The sequence below is a fragment of the Macaca thibetana genome, chromosome 17 (assembly GCF_024542745.1).
Source record: "Macaca thibetana thibetana isolate TM-01 chromosome 17, ASM2454274v1, whole genome shotgun sequence".
Lineage (NCBI taxonomy): Eukaryota > Metazoa > Chordata > Mammalia > Primates > Cercopithecidae > Macaca > Macaca thibetana.
In genome coordinates, this window is record NC_065594.1 from 62,600,780 (window position 1) to 62,615,217 (window position 14,438).

The 14,438-nt window shown below is 34.9% G+C and overlaps 1 long non-coding RNA gene across 3 annotated transcripts; it reads right to left on the reverse strand.

Annotated features, from left to right (window-relative positions):
- Positions 1 to 526: 526 nt before the first annotated feature.
- On the reverse strand, positions 527 to 14,428 carry LOC126940163 (uncharacterized). 3 transcript variants are annotated; one of them, XR_007720636.1, is made up of 3 exons: positions 13,537 to 14,428; positions 8,262 to 8,459; positions 527 to 935 (listed from the first exon to the last, which is right to left on the reverse strand). It is a non-coding gene; the product is annotated as an uncharacterized LOC126940163 (long non-coding RNA). The 3 variants fall into 3 exon arrangements; XR_007720635.1 differs by lacking the exon at positions 527 to 935 and adding an exon at positions 2,127 to 4,610; XR_007720634.1 differs by lacking the exon at positions 527 to 935 and adding an exon at positions 2,127 to 5,211.
- Positions 14,429 to 14,438: the final 10 nt, after the last annotated feature.

Consider the following 14,438-nt stretch of genomic DNA (forward strand, 5'->3'; position numbering starts at 1 on the left):
AAATAACTAAAACAAATTCCACTATTTTATCAATCCACATCATTTTTACTGTCATATAGCTATCATTTATGAGGTGCAAACATTGATATCATAGTAGTGACACATACGAAATAGACTTTTAACTAATTCCTTTTTCTCATTAGTGTCAGGTTGACTATTTATTAGTTGTTCAATGGTGGCACATGTTTTAAGAATAACAGTCCTATATGTTTCATATAAACAAATTAATGTGTGCAACAGGTGCAATAATTTTAAAAAGCAAAAATATAACACTAGTGGGATATAACACATTTATATATTAATATAATATATGTATATATGTTACCTAGTAATAAGCAGCACTTACCATGTACTACAGCCTATGCTAATAACACTAATAAGTTATAACAATTTTAGAAATATTATTTATATATTATCTAATACTTAAAGCAGTTGCCATGTTTCATGGCCTATATGAATAATACACATGCAATATTTTAAAATTTTATTATTACAGCGAATGTTTTCAGAATAGTAGAGATGATCTTAAAGAGTTTAAGTAACTTGCCATGGTCACATATCTTAGTTTCATTGTTGGGATTTAAATACATCACTTTTGACTGAAGAGTGGAGATGTCCAAACATTAGTCTATACTGCTATTCTAAATTAAGTCAATAGATACTAGGTAAAAGACCACGCATAGAATTATTACCATTACACCAAAGAAAGTTAAAGCAACATTTGTTTCTGTGTCTTTGTGAAACAATACTAGAATCATGGATGCTCTATTTGGCCTGTGTTAAATACTGCCGATGACAAGAAATATCTTAGCTACTTGTTTCAGGGGGAAAAAGTGGTGATCAGAGTTGAAACTGTGAACTCCCTCAAATAGCTTTCTTCATGATGTGAACAGCTTATCAAGACTTGCATGAAGACTTTTGCTTCAATGTGCCATCTAAAAAAATAAAAATAAATAAAAACAGAAAGAAAGAAAACTGCATAAAAGTCTGCGCAACATCACTTAGTCCTTTGGTATGCAAGAGCCATCCTAAAATGTCTTACTTTAGGCCCTAAGGTTTTATCATTATCCTCCTTCTGCATCGCCCATTTGAGATACCACGAACACTGTCCCTGTGGTTTTCTGATGTAAAGAATATTTGACTAATACAAATAACTATTTAATCAACAGTTTTATTTCTGATGTCTTTTAGGAAGTTTTCAGTTAATAGACATATAACATATGTAAATTTTATGTGTCACTTGGGTAGAAAATGATTTCGATAGACTTATTCATTAGTACTATATTTATAATCGCTGTTCTAGTTCACAAACAATAACGTAAAGCATCAGAGCAAAATATCAAGAATATATGCAAGAAATGTAAATTATTTATTAAAAAGACTATGAATGTTTAGGAGACAGAAAGTGTATCTCATTTGTTAGGAGCACTGAATTTGAAATATGTGGATTAAAACGAGGCTGGGAGGAAATTAAAAGATGTCAATTTATGCAACAGTTTAAATACTTTACCCAATATTTATGAAAGCGAAATTGCCCTAGGGGCATTTGGCCACATAAAGAACTAAATGTACTTTTATTCTGAGTAATAAATTCTTCCTTATTGATCTATGTTTAATAATTTCACTAGATATATTGGAAATATGAATTTATTCTTCCAGAAGAAATTTTTGTGTGTATGTGAACAGGAGGGAGAAAGACAAAGTAAGAGAAAGATTTTTAATGAATAAAACTTTGTATTAATAAAGCCTGAAAAATTTGAAGTTACAAGTATCCATGTGTTTGCCTAAAGCATCTTGCCTGATATCACACTTCATAAGATATGTTGGTTTCATTTTTAAATAAGATTATTATTTTATTTATCATATTTTCTTGTATATCTTGGACAGTACTATCTTTATTTTAATAGTGTAAGTCTGAGAGCCCAGGAAACCTCACATTCCTTACAAAACAAAGCCTCATATTCACTCTATAATATTCAGCATACAAAGAACAAATCTAAAAGGAATATATGTGTTTTTTCTGTTATATCAATGGAAATGATGAAATTGTAGAGAGCTTATTTTTAGTGTTTATTTATTTAAATAAGTTGCATTTTTATACTGTCTTAAATCATTTATTAGCGTCCAAGACATGCGGCAAAAAGTCATGTACAAATTTATGAGTTCTCCTCGACATTGATATGAATCAAATGAAAATAGCAGAAATGTATATATGTTCACATTTAAGTTTTATTATTTTATAAATGCAAAATATTGTGCTTTCAAAAGGATATAAGAGGACCAATATAACAAACTATACATTTTCTTATGTTTTCAGAGCATTTATAGGAGTCGACAAACATCTTTAATGTATTATACTGACAACTTCTCTAAAATTATTTTTAATTGACAATAATAGTACTAGTTTACTACTAATAATAATAGTAATAGTTTATGAGGTACAAGATGATATTTCAAAACCTATATGCAATGTGTATCAATCAAATCAGAGTAATTAGCAATCCATCTCGTCAAACATTTATTATTTCTTTGTGTTGAGAATATTCAAATCTGCTCTTCTAACTGTTTGAAAATATGCCATTGGTTGTTGTTTATTACAGTCACTAAATAGTGCTATGGAACATGAGAACTTATTTCTGCTATCTAGCTGTACGTTTACGTTCACTAACCAATCTCCAGCTATGCCCAACATACTCTTCTCTTCCCAGCCTCTAGTAACCTCTATTATATTCTCTACTACTGTGAGATCAGCTTTTGGAGCTTCCACATAGGAGAGAGGATATGTGATACTTATCTTTGTGTGCCTCTCTTATTTCACTTAACAGCCCACAAGCTAATCCATATTACAGCTGACAAAATTTTGTTCTTCTTTATCACTAAGTAGTGTTTTAAACAAGGGCAACATTTCTCTTATGACACTTTTATGGCAAATAAATAATATAAGTATATTTGTGAAAAATTGAAATGATTATCTTCCTGGGCATAGTTTCTCAAATTTGCATAATAATAAAATCAATTGAGCATTTCTGAAAGTACTTCTTCCCGGAGCCCACCCCAGGCAAAGTGGTTCAAAATCAATTAAATATATTATTATTTGTAAATTAACTTCTCTTAGCTTAAAAATAAACACTTTCAAAATGTGTTTTCTCAAATATGAATAATTAACACACAATGCAGGCCCCTTTTCCAATCATAAATCAAGCTTTTGAAAGAATGATGCTGAAAATTAGGAAAGCACTAATAATCAGAATAGTCTCAGGTTTAAGTTAAAATAAATTATTTTGCTATCAAAATGAGGGGCCACATGCAAGAGCCTAATGAGAGATAAAATTCAGTCAGTACAGTACTATGTATATATGTGAAATTAAGGCTTCTTAAAGAGAAGAACACATAATATCTATTGATACTTATTTAGTGTGCTGAGTTATAGAAATTTCTTTGGTTTCTGTGAGTTACAGTATTAAAACTGAGACAGCATCAGCCAATAAGGAGTAGCAATTGCTATATTAATTGAATTACTGATGTAAGCAATACTATGTAGAAAATAAAGATTGCTTTTTGCAACTTATACAGTACAGATAAATTAAGACCTATTAGATGACAGTTTTGTAACTAACACATTAAGTTAGTGAAATTTTTCTTCATTTCCTATGTGAAAAATACAGATTCAGAAAATAAATAATTCATTAGAAATCTCATTAAAAATTCATTCATAAAATAACTCATTAATAAATGTCAGACTTCAGTTTGGGAGATTCAAAAGCAAGTGTTGGGATATTCCAAAACACTTGCTCTGAGTAGGTGTCAGAGATCATTAAATAAATATTGTAGCAGAATTTTACCACTCCAAGTCACTCTTGTCAGATGAAGCTTTTGACAGTAATTATTTTGTAAATGCATCATAGTGAAGAACTCAGGAAATGAGAAGAAACTTTATATTCAAATGCTCTACAAGGATAAATAAATACTTTAACATTTGAGAAAATGTATTGACTGTGCCAGGTTTGTATTAGTTTATACCTTTGTGGAAAAACAGGATGAAATATGTAACAAATATTGTATGCAGTAATATTCATGATATTTCAATTTATCTGTTTCATGACTGGCCATATTTATTCAAATAGATGGTTGGTGACAAATAAGAATTACTTATTTTGACATATTCAGTAGGCTTTACTGTATTGCCTAATGTGGTTAGGTGTTTCTATATACAAGAAAATAATTAATTATCTTCCATCATCATAACAATAACATTGTGAAAAACATAATTTATTTACGGTTATGAAACTGAGTACAGTATAACAAAACTTTTAGAGTTTTCTCATTTTATGCAACTATTATGTCACAAAATGAGATCTTTATACACAACTTGCTTTTATATAATGACTGCATGTGTCCCCCAAGTGAATTATTTTAAACAACCATAATATCGTTCAGGCAAAAGTCATAAATCAGAAGAATCATATCTGCAGTATTATTTTAGTTGGAAGTTATTAGGCAATACTTCTGTAATAACAACAAAATTCAGTCACTTGCCACAAAGGCTTATTTTCTGCTCTGGCTGTGTTTTCATTGTTGGTCAGCTGACTCTTTTCTCTGTCATCATTACTCTGTAACAAAAAAACGATAGAACAGCCTTCATCTGTATTATGCCCAATTGTCCTGGCAGATAAAAAGAAAACAAAAGAAAAAAGAAAAGAAAAGAAAAGATGACTATGGTGGGTCTCATATTGTTACAGGATTCCTTTGGTGCCACTTTGCCAGCTGGAAATCTCTGTGGCCGCCACTGCCTCTGCCCTGGCCTTTCTAGGGCCACCTGGACTTGCTCTGTCTGCTCAGCCCAGCAGCCTGCAGTCAGTTCACTCCCTGGGCCGGATCCCTTGACTGCCTTGGCTCTATGCTCAGCTTGAGGCTGAATCAGGCATGCTTTGAGTGGCTTCTGCACAGGGCACCATAGTCTAAAATAGGGGAAGGTGTTGGTGCCCAAAACCTCAGAGATGCCAGCAATCAGCAATCGCCGAGCCCCAAGGGGTGTTACAGCTCTTGCTTGGGGAGTCCCAAGGTTTGAACCCCCAAGAAAAGTTGCAGCTCTTCACTCTCGTAGCTCAGCCAGAGCATGTTATAGCTCTCTCTTGTAGTCTGGCGAGCAGGAGTGTGTTACAGCTCTTTCAATCCAGCCGCCCACAGCTCAATAAGTTCCAAGTTCTTGTCCTATGACCAAGAAGAATAAGGTATGTGGACACTGGAGAGTAGGAAAGGCAGAGAAGAATTTTATTGAGCAACAGAAGGAAAGTTCTCAACTATGAGAAGGTACCCTGAAAGCGGATTGAGGCTGAGTCTGGGTTTGTTTGGGTTTACAATGGGAGAATGTGTGCTGATTGGTCCATAGTTGGTCTTTGAAAAAATCACCATCCAATTGGTTAAAAAGCATCATCCAGAAGGAACCAATCAAGAGAGAGAAGGTAAGCTGTGGATAGAAGTTCTAACTCTGATGTGAACTCTATCTGGAACTAGCAGCTCAGTGTTCAGGCTTTAAACTGCCTTTGGCTTGAAGGTCGGGTTTTACCAGGGACTCATCCCTGTCTGCCTAGGAATGTGTCTGTCTCGTGTCACTGTCAATATTGGCATTAATTATTTAAAGATGCTGGCCTCAAAAAGAGCTATTCCATCAGCACATTCAGTTCCTTGCTCAGCATTTGCCACAAAATCCCATAAACCTACAAGGTAGATTGGAAGTGCAATCTTACCAGGTGCTTCAAATAAATCAAAACAGAATATTTATCAAATAGCACATAAACTGGTATAAGTTTATTATTATGAGATTATGGCCCATATACCATATCTCACCTCTTGTCTGATTATTAAGAGATGCCTCTCTCCCAACCAGCCAAATGAAAAAAAAAAAAAAAAAAAAAAAAGATGTCCCTCTTCAGTTAAATGATTTGTATTTTTTTTTTTTTTCTGCTGAGGGCTTCAAGAGATTATTTTGAATGAAAAAACAAAAATAGTCGAAGGTTATTTACTAGTTTTCCGCTATAACTGACCTTTTTGCATTGCGGGCGCCTAGGTTATGAGAAGCATATATAAGGAAGTATGGAAAATAAATAGCTAAAATTAACATTTTAAGATATTTTCTGACTCCATAAATAAAGCCAAGGTTCCAAAGGAGTGTATAACAAACTTTTAGTATTGGTCTCTTCTGGGAAGTAGCAATGAATGTGTTAGAAGAGAATGTTACGCTTTGCTGCATTATATTATACATATAATTTACAATAACTTCAGTTATATTTAAATTCAAGAAAATAAGTGAATGCAGGAAGGAACAAAAATAATAAAGAATAAGTAAATGAAACACAGAAATATGACTAAATAAAATTATATGAGCCAAAGAATGAAAAACATGGCATTTAATACTTAAGCATTTGGTTTTTATTCCGTAGTCTAACCAAAAGCTGAGATTCATCCTAATCAATTTGAAGGTTAACTTTGCCAAGGTTAAAGACCATGGCTCATGACACAGCCTCAGGAGCTCTGAGGCTAACAATATGTGCCCAAGCTAGTTGGGTTACAGCTTTGTTTTATACATTTTAGAGAGATAGAAGATACAGGCAAAGACACAAATCCATACATGTACGATAAACATTTATTTGGCCCAGAAAGACCAGACATCTGGAAGCTGGGGCTTCCAGATCATAGGAGGATCCATAGGTGGATTTCATGATTTGTTTTAATGTTAATGCTGGTCAGTTGTGTTTAAACTCTGTAAAGCAAAAAGTACCTCAGACAAGTCTCAATCAATTTAGAAGGTTTATCTTGCCAAGCTTAAGGATGTGCCTGTGACAGAGTCTCAGGAGGTCCTGACAATATGTGCCTGAGGTGGTCAGGTTACACATTGGTTTTATACATTTTAGGGAGACATTAGACACCAGTCAATATATGTAAAATATACATTGGTTTGGTCTGAAAGGCAGGACAATTCAAAGTGGGGAAGGGGCTTCCAGCTCATAGGTAGATAAGAGGCAAATTGCTGCATTATTTTGAGTTTCTGATTAACTTTTCACTGATACACAATTTACAGAGATAGTCATTTGTGCTTTTGTCTGGCTTAGTGAAACAGTAGAGCAAAGGAAGCAATTGCATATGCATTTGTCTCATGTGAGCATAGGGATGACTTTGTGTTCTGCTTATCCTTTGTCTACAAGGAATTTCCTCGTGGGCAAATTGTAAGGGAGATATGTAGCTTTTATGTAGCTATCTTATACAGGAATAGAATGAGAGGCAGGTTTGCCTGAAGCGGTACCCAGCCTGACATTTTCCTTTGGGTTAGTGATGTTAGGGTACTGAGATTGATTTTCCTTCCACAACTCCAAAGGCAGAAGGGCATAATGAGGCATGTCCAACCCTCCATTTCCATCATGGCCTGAACTAGTTTTTCAGGTATCTTTGCGGTCTCCTTGGCCAAGAAGGGGGTCTATTCAATTGGTTGAGGGGCCCCAAATTTTATTTTTGGTTTAAACTAGGCAGTAAAATATCTTTTTAGGTTTCAAAGAAGGTTGGTAACATGATTAGATTTATATGTTACAAGATATATATAATATTATGCCATTATGCCGTACATTCAAATAAATAATAATGAAATAGCAGTTAGTTGTCATTCAACCACTCTATGAAAAATGAATGACACATCTCCTTATGAATCTCTGTACTAATATGTCTAATTTTAAAAATATATTGAAATTGAGCAAAAAGTGAGTTATCACAACCTAATATCTACAATATCCCAAATGCTTACCATGTTCCAACTACTAACTTATGTACATAGTAGCAAAGAAATATTCATCATGTTAAGTAGCATTTATCCACATTAAATCTATCGGGCATACCAAGCAAGTTCAACACATTTAATCCTCACAATACTTCACCATAGTTGTAAGATGTAGGTATTACTAGCCCAATCTAATAGATGAGAAAAATTCAAAGAGGTTTAATTACTAGCCCAAGGTCACTACCTCAAGATTGGTCCACATATGAGTCAAGCCCAAGTCTGTCTGTCCTTAAAAGACATAAGTTTCCCACTAAGTTTTACTATTTCTCTATTTTGATTTTTATAGTAAGAGCAAGTTGTTTTTTTCAGCACATACATTTTTACAATGGGAAAAAATAATCAGAAAAAATTGCTCATAGTGAATAAAATGTACATAGAAGACACTGAAGCTATTAGAATGTGTGTACTTTCTTTATATTCATTTTGATTGCAGTACCTGAATAAGCTGATAACTTCAGTTCCATTTTGAATATGTAGTCACAGCAAAATGTTATTTTCTGATGCCAATTTTTTTCTTCCTTTTGGAGAAAGAGTTTTATTTTCCTTTTTTCTTAGACAAAAAAGTCTTTTACATTTGTCAAATATACATTACCCCTATGTTTGAAAGGAGGAGATGCAAGCAGCGGCAAACAGTCTGAAAAAATCAGCAATAAGTACAGTTTAGCTATTAGGCAAGGGAAAAACATTGACATATGTATTATGTTTCATACAACCTAATGCTTTTTTCCCCAGAAACTAACTTTAGACTAAACAAGAAAACAATGTTCATTAGCTGTTACTTACAAGAAAATTTGCCTTTAGTGGGGAAAAATAAAAAACTTTAGAAAGAAACCCAATAGGAAAAAAATGCACATGCTACAAAGACCTTTCTTGAAATACCTTTTACTTTTTATTTTACATTTCCATCCAAATCTCTAATTCTGATTCCAACTAGCAATCTTTTTAACTTATTATTGATATGGATAGGAGACAGGGAAATACTGGGTAAAAGAGGGCGGGGTCTCTGGCAAAGATTCCACCCTCAAACCTAAACCCGTGGCCCTAAATGAGAACTTCACATCCTTCACATCCCCATTTTCTTGCCTGAGTGTTGCTGCCTTTTGGCTCACTATACGCCTCACCCTGTACCCATAAAAAACCCAAGCTTCACTGCCAGAGGAGCAGAGTGGCATAGCAGAGAAGGAGAGAAGAGAAGAAGCAACTGAACCTCTAGAGGAGAAGAAACAACTGAGCCTTGGAGACTACAGATAGAGGCAGCTTCACTCAGAGATCACCTTCTTCCCACACCATCTCCTTTCCAGCTCCCTTTCTGCTGAGAGGCACTTCCACCGTTCAATAAAATCCTCTGCATTCATCACCTTTCAAACCATTCACGTGACCTGGTGCTTCCTGGATGCCTAACAAGAACCCAGGTATCAAGAGGGTAGGGTGTAAAAGGCTGTCAACTTGACTCTCCAGTGAGCTGCTTAACACTTAGCCATCTACAGACAGCAACTGCTAAAGGAGCATTAATTATAACAAACCCCTAGATGCTACTGTGGGGCTGGAGCCCAAAAGTGCTTGCCCTGGCCCAGATACCTGCTCACCTGAGTTCTCCCCCTCCCATGATGGATTTGAGCACAGTGACTAGCCAAGTAAGCAAGCCACGCTGGTTACAAGTCCTACAAGGGGTCAAGGAAACTCTCCCATCTCATTATTTCACAGAACATGTGCCATTGTATTGGTGTATCACAGTCGATAATATTTTTCATCATAATAATCATCTATTAAACCTTCTATTTGCCTATCTTCCAAGTAAGCATTATTTCTTATTTAAATCAAAATTAAAAGAATTGGTAGTGCATATTCCTGCACATTTATTTTGCATGATTTTTGTATTTTAAACTTTAAATTATGCCCTTGTTTCTAAGCTGTCCCTGTTTCTACAATATATTGTTTACCTTTGTTTTATGTTTTATTTTATTCCCATAGATTACCATCATTTCATTCTTGTTCATTAGCCACATTGGATTTTATAGGTATTACATACACTAGCTGGAAACTTATTATGTTTGTGAAGAATGATGCTTACTTGATGTACCATGAAATACTAATCATAAATGGCAAGCTCTCAAGTGCTCACATTTACTGAGATTCTGAAGGCAGGAATGTAAGTTTTTGTCTTATTTAATGATATTTTAAATGATGCTTTATTGTGTAAACATATCAATAAAATCAAACCTTAAAACTATGTTCCAAAGTCTTTTAAACCTAACAAATACCAGACAAATTAATGCAAAATGATATACATTAACAATATGGGAAAAAAAACACAAATGATTTTTTTTTAATAGTGGCACTTGCATAAGAAATCTGAAGATATGGCCGGGCGCGGTGGCTCAAGCCTGTAATCCCAGCACTTTGGGAGGCCGAGACGGGTGGATCACGAGGTCAGGAGATCGAGACCATCCTGGCTAACACAGTGAAACCCCGTCTCTACTAAAAAATACAAAAAACAATAGCCGGGCAAGGTGGTGGGCGCCTGTAGTCCCAGCTACTCGGGAGGCTGAGGCAGGAGAATGGCCTGAACCCGGGAGGCAGAGCTTGCAGTGAGCTGAGATCCGGCCACTGCACTCCAGCAAGGGGGACAGAGTGAGACTCCGTCTCAAAAAAAAAAAAAAAAAAAAAAAAAAAAAATGAAATCTGAAGATACATGTAACTGTTCTTCCAAATATCAAGCCACATGCAGTTTCAATGAAGATCATTTGTTTTTCTGTTTTTGTTTTTTAATGCAGAAAGTCATATTGGATCTAATAATTGTATCAGTTGGAAATCACATATCTCTTTTCTTTAAATATACATGTCACTATCCAAAATTTTTTCATGTGTTCATTAGAATAAATAACCAACACACAATTTAAAATAAGGTTATTTAATCAATGTTAAAAAGAAACTGAAATAAAAATCAAGCCTATATGTTAAGTGTAAAGAAAAATGTCTAACAAATTCTAATTTTCACCGAATATAGTAAATGTTATGCATGTGTCTAATTGAAGAGAGCACCTGGACAGGCTAAGTGTGAGCAATAAGGCTGTCTATTCACTCAGGTGCGAGCAGGCTGAGTCCGAAAAGGGAGTCAGAGGAGGGTGGTGGGATTGGAGCTAGGTTTATAGGTCAGTGGTAAGCAGTGGAAAGTTACAGTTAGGGGCCGTTTATTGCAGGCAGGGGAAGAATGTCGCAAGGTACATTATCACAAGGAGGGAGGGGTCACAGGGCACATGTCAGGAGGTTGATTGATCAGTTAGGGTAGAGTATGTCACAATGGTAGAAGGTCGCAAGGTTGGCTAATCAACTAAGACAGGAACTAGTTGTTTTTCTTCTTTTGGGGTCTTCCTGTTGTCCCAGACTTTCTGGCTCCAGGAGACCTTCTGGATGTGTACATGTGGGTCACAGAGGTCGCAATGGCTTGGCCATAGCACAGCCTGCTCCGAGGGGCTTACAGGAAAAACAACTAACATGTTCAGTGTTCACCATATTCGGATACCAGGATAAATATTTTCACATATATTATTTTACATCATTTCTGTGGCATAGATATTATCATTGGGTCAATTTTATAAATGAGGAAACTGAAGCTCAAGAGTGGTAACTTGCCAAAAGTCACACAACAAAGGAATGTCAGGATCAGCCTTTGGACATTTGTTTGACTCAAGTCTGAATAATTACAACTGTATTAAGTGGATTAGGGCTAGGTCATCAGGCAAGAGGATAAGGATGCAGGGAATGGGAACATTAGCCTGTTAGTAGAGCTGAAAACCATTATATCATATGTTCATTTGTTCACTTAAAATTCACTTTCTTCTTACATGTGCCACCTCTTCTACAATGATGATTGAGAGATATGAATTTGATGCAGTAAACTAGATGTTCCATAATCTTGCAATTTTTTTTTAATTAAACCTGTTAATTTATGACTATTTCATTAGCTAAGTGAATAAGCTTTTTCTAAGTGAAAGTCCAGTTCACCTGCCAAATATAGATAGGGAAGTATAAATGAAATGAGCTATGAGGTGGCTAGCTGAGGAAAGATATACAATATGAAAAGCATTAAAAGGGAATGAGACAGAAACACAAAAGGTTTAATGTAGGCCAGGATCAGAATTTGAGCTATTGAAGGAAGGCAACTTTGAAGAAAATTTAAGGGATAAAATTGATCACAATTTCTTGAACAATGGATACTTTTCATAGAACTGAAAACCAAAGAACTCCAATCTTCCACTAAGAGGACTACACAAATCTGGGGGCATATGCTAGGAAAATAAATAAATGGGCTAGAGAACAATTAGGAAGGCACTAGCAATGGAATGTCTGGGACAGTAAAGAGGTTCATATTAAAAAGTAAGTTGAAGGCCAAGTGCGGTAGCTCATGCCTGTAATCCCAGGACTTTGGGAGGCCAAGGTGGGTGGATCACGAGGTCAGGAGATGGAGACCAACCTGGCTAACATGGTGAAACCTCGTCTCTACTAAAAAACACAAAAAAATCAGCCGGGCCTGATGGCAGGCGCCTGTAGTCCCTGCTACTCGGGAGGCTGAGGCAGAAGAATCACTTGAACCAGGGAGGCAGAGGTTGCAGTGAGCTGAGAGTGCACCACTCCACTCCAGCCTGGGCAACACAGCTAGATTCTGTCTCAAAAAAAAAAAAAAAAAAAAAAAAAAAAAAGTAAGTAGAAAATATTTGGAATGCAGGAAATCCAAGTTCATGGCCTTTCCTTAATATTTCCTGCATTAACTGTAGAGCATTCTCCTCACAAAACAGAAGAAAATGGAAGAGAGGAGTTGTCTCGTGCAAAATCCACACTTATTTCAAAAACGTTTATATACTGGAAATGGAAGGATCAATGGAAAAGTAAAAATTGAAGTAGCTAAATACATTAGTAAAGGCCAAGAAAAATCAAGAACTGAAATATTGTTGCATATTTCCACATGGTATGAAAAGACATATGTTTCAGTTATTCCTGTCAATGAGAAAGGGGAATGTATGAATTTGGATTCTCGGTACAAGTTGGATCATGTCATTTGTATTCTTCCCATTGTTAAAGGGAGCAATGCCACAGTTAAATTTGAGGAAAGGAGAATTCTCCAAACAAAGTATATCTTTCAGTTGCAGACTTGATTGTATGTATTCATTGAAAATGAAATTTTGAATAATTTCTCTTAACTTTTTAATATCTTCATTTATTGGTCTCTGAAATCAAGTCTGGCAGTGGCACTGTGGAAATAACAGTTTTGCTCAAACACAATTAAAAGGGATGTTGACAGGTCTTGTTTAATCTTATTGATTTCTTGGCCTTTTGAAAAAGGGATACATAAAAGACTCGGATTATTCAGATCAGTGTATATGGAGAAGTGCTGAAAGAGCTATAACTGTTTAATTGGCAAACATTTAGGCTATAGTCCCTAAAGTAGGAAGTCTGATTATAACTAGGGAAAATAATTATGTCCATTGACAATAAATTAATATTATGGTTTTAATTTCCTGTACTGCATATTTCCATGCTCTACAGCAATAACACTAATGATATTGTATAGCTGGAACAATGAACAGCTGTTCCCCAGTCAAACCACATAGGAAAGTCACCTAGGCATTTTTATATAATATTGTGTTTGTCCTTATCTACTAAATGAGATTGGGTAAAGGGAATAAAGATAAAATACATATTTGTAGAAGTACCTTAGGTGATTCTTATGTAGTCACGCCAACATTTTTTTTCAGATGAGCTCTTGAAGAAACATATTTGTTCATAATTTTAATTTATTTGTGGCTAAAAAAAAAAATTTCACAACTGAGGATTAATTATACTAACATGAATTTGATAACAGAATTGAGTTTATAGTTCTGCAATCTACAACATTCTAGAACACAGACAAGTAATTATTTAAATAATACTACCACATCATTTTCAAGAAATTATCCCTATGGCTGACTTTGATTGGAAGAATTAGCCAAGCTCAATTCAATAGGGAGATAGATTAGGGGATAAAGATTTCACCTAGTTTATAATATATCTTTAGTTTTGTGCTTATCTCGACCTATTTCATAAACAACTTTTTGCACATGAGAAAACAATTATTAATTTGGCTGATCTACACACATTTCTGATATGAGGAATATATATTTAACTTTGGAGAGAAATATATAATCGTAGCACTGGGATTCTTCAATAATATCTTCATTTTTTATTCTGAGTGTGTTTTCACCACATACACAGTGGACCACAACCTATGTTATCAGCTGGACATTTTCATTAACAGAAACAACAAAAAGCAAGTGAATATAGATCTCGTACTCCCACTGTTGTGAGGATGGAGATTCTCATCTGTATTTCATAATACTTATTGGGAGATGTTTATCAGAGAATGGTTTCACTGAGCACTATCAAGCAAGGTACAATAAAGACAAGCCCAAATTTCTGTGAATATGTGTAGTGGAAGGTATGCAAGTGTTTTATACAAGAAACTATGAAATATTACTGAGGAGAAAATTATATCTAACTAAATGGAAGGTAATTATTTCATGTTTATGTATTGAAAATCCAGTAACATAGAGATGCCAATTTTCCCCAAATTATTCCG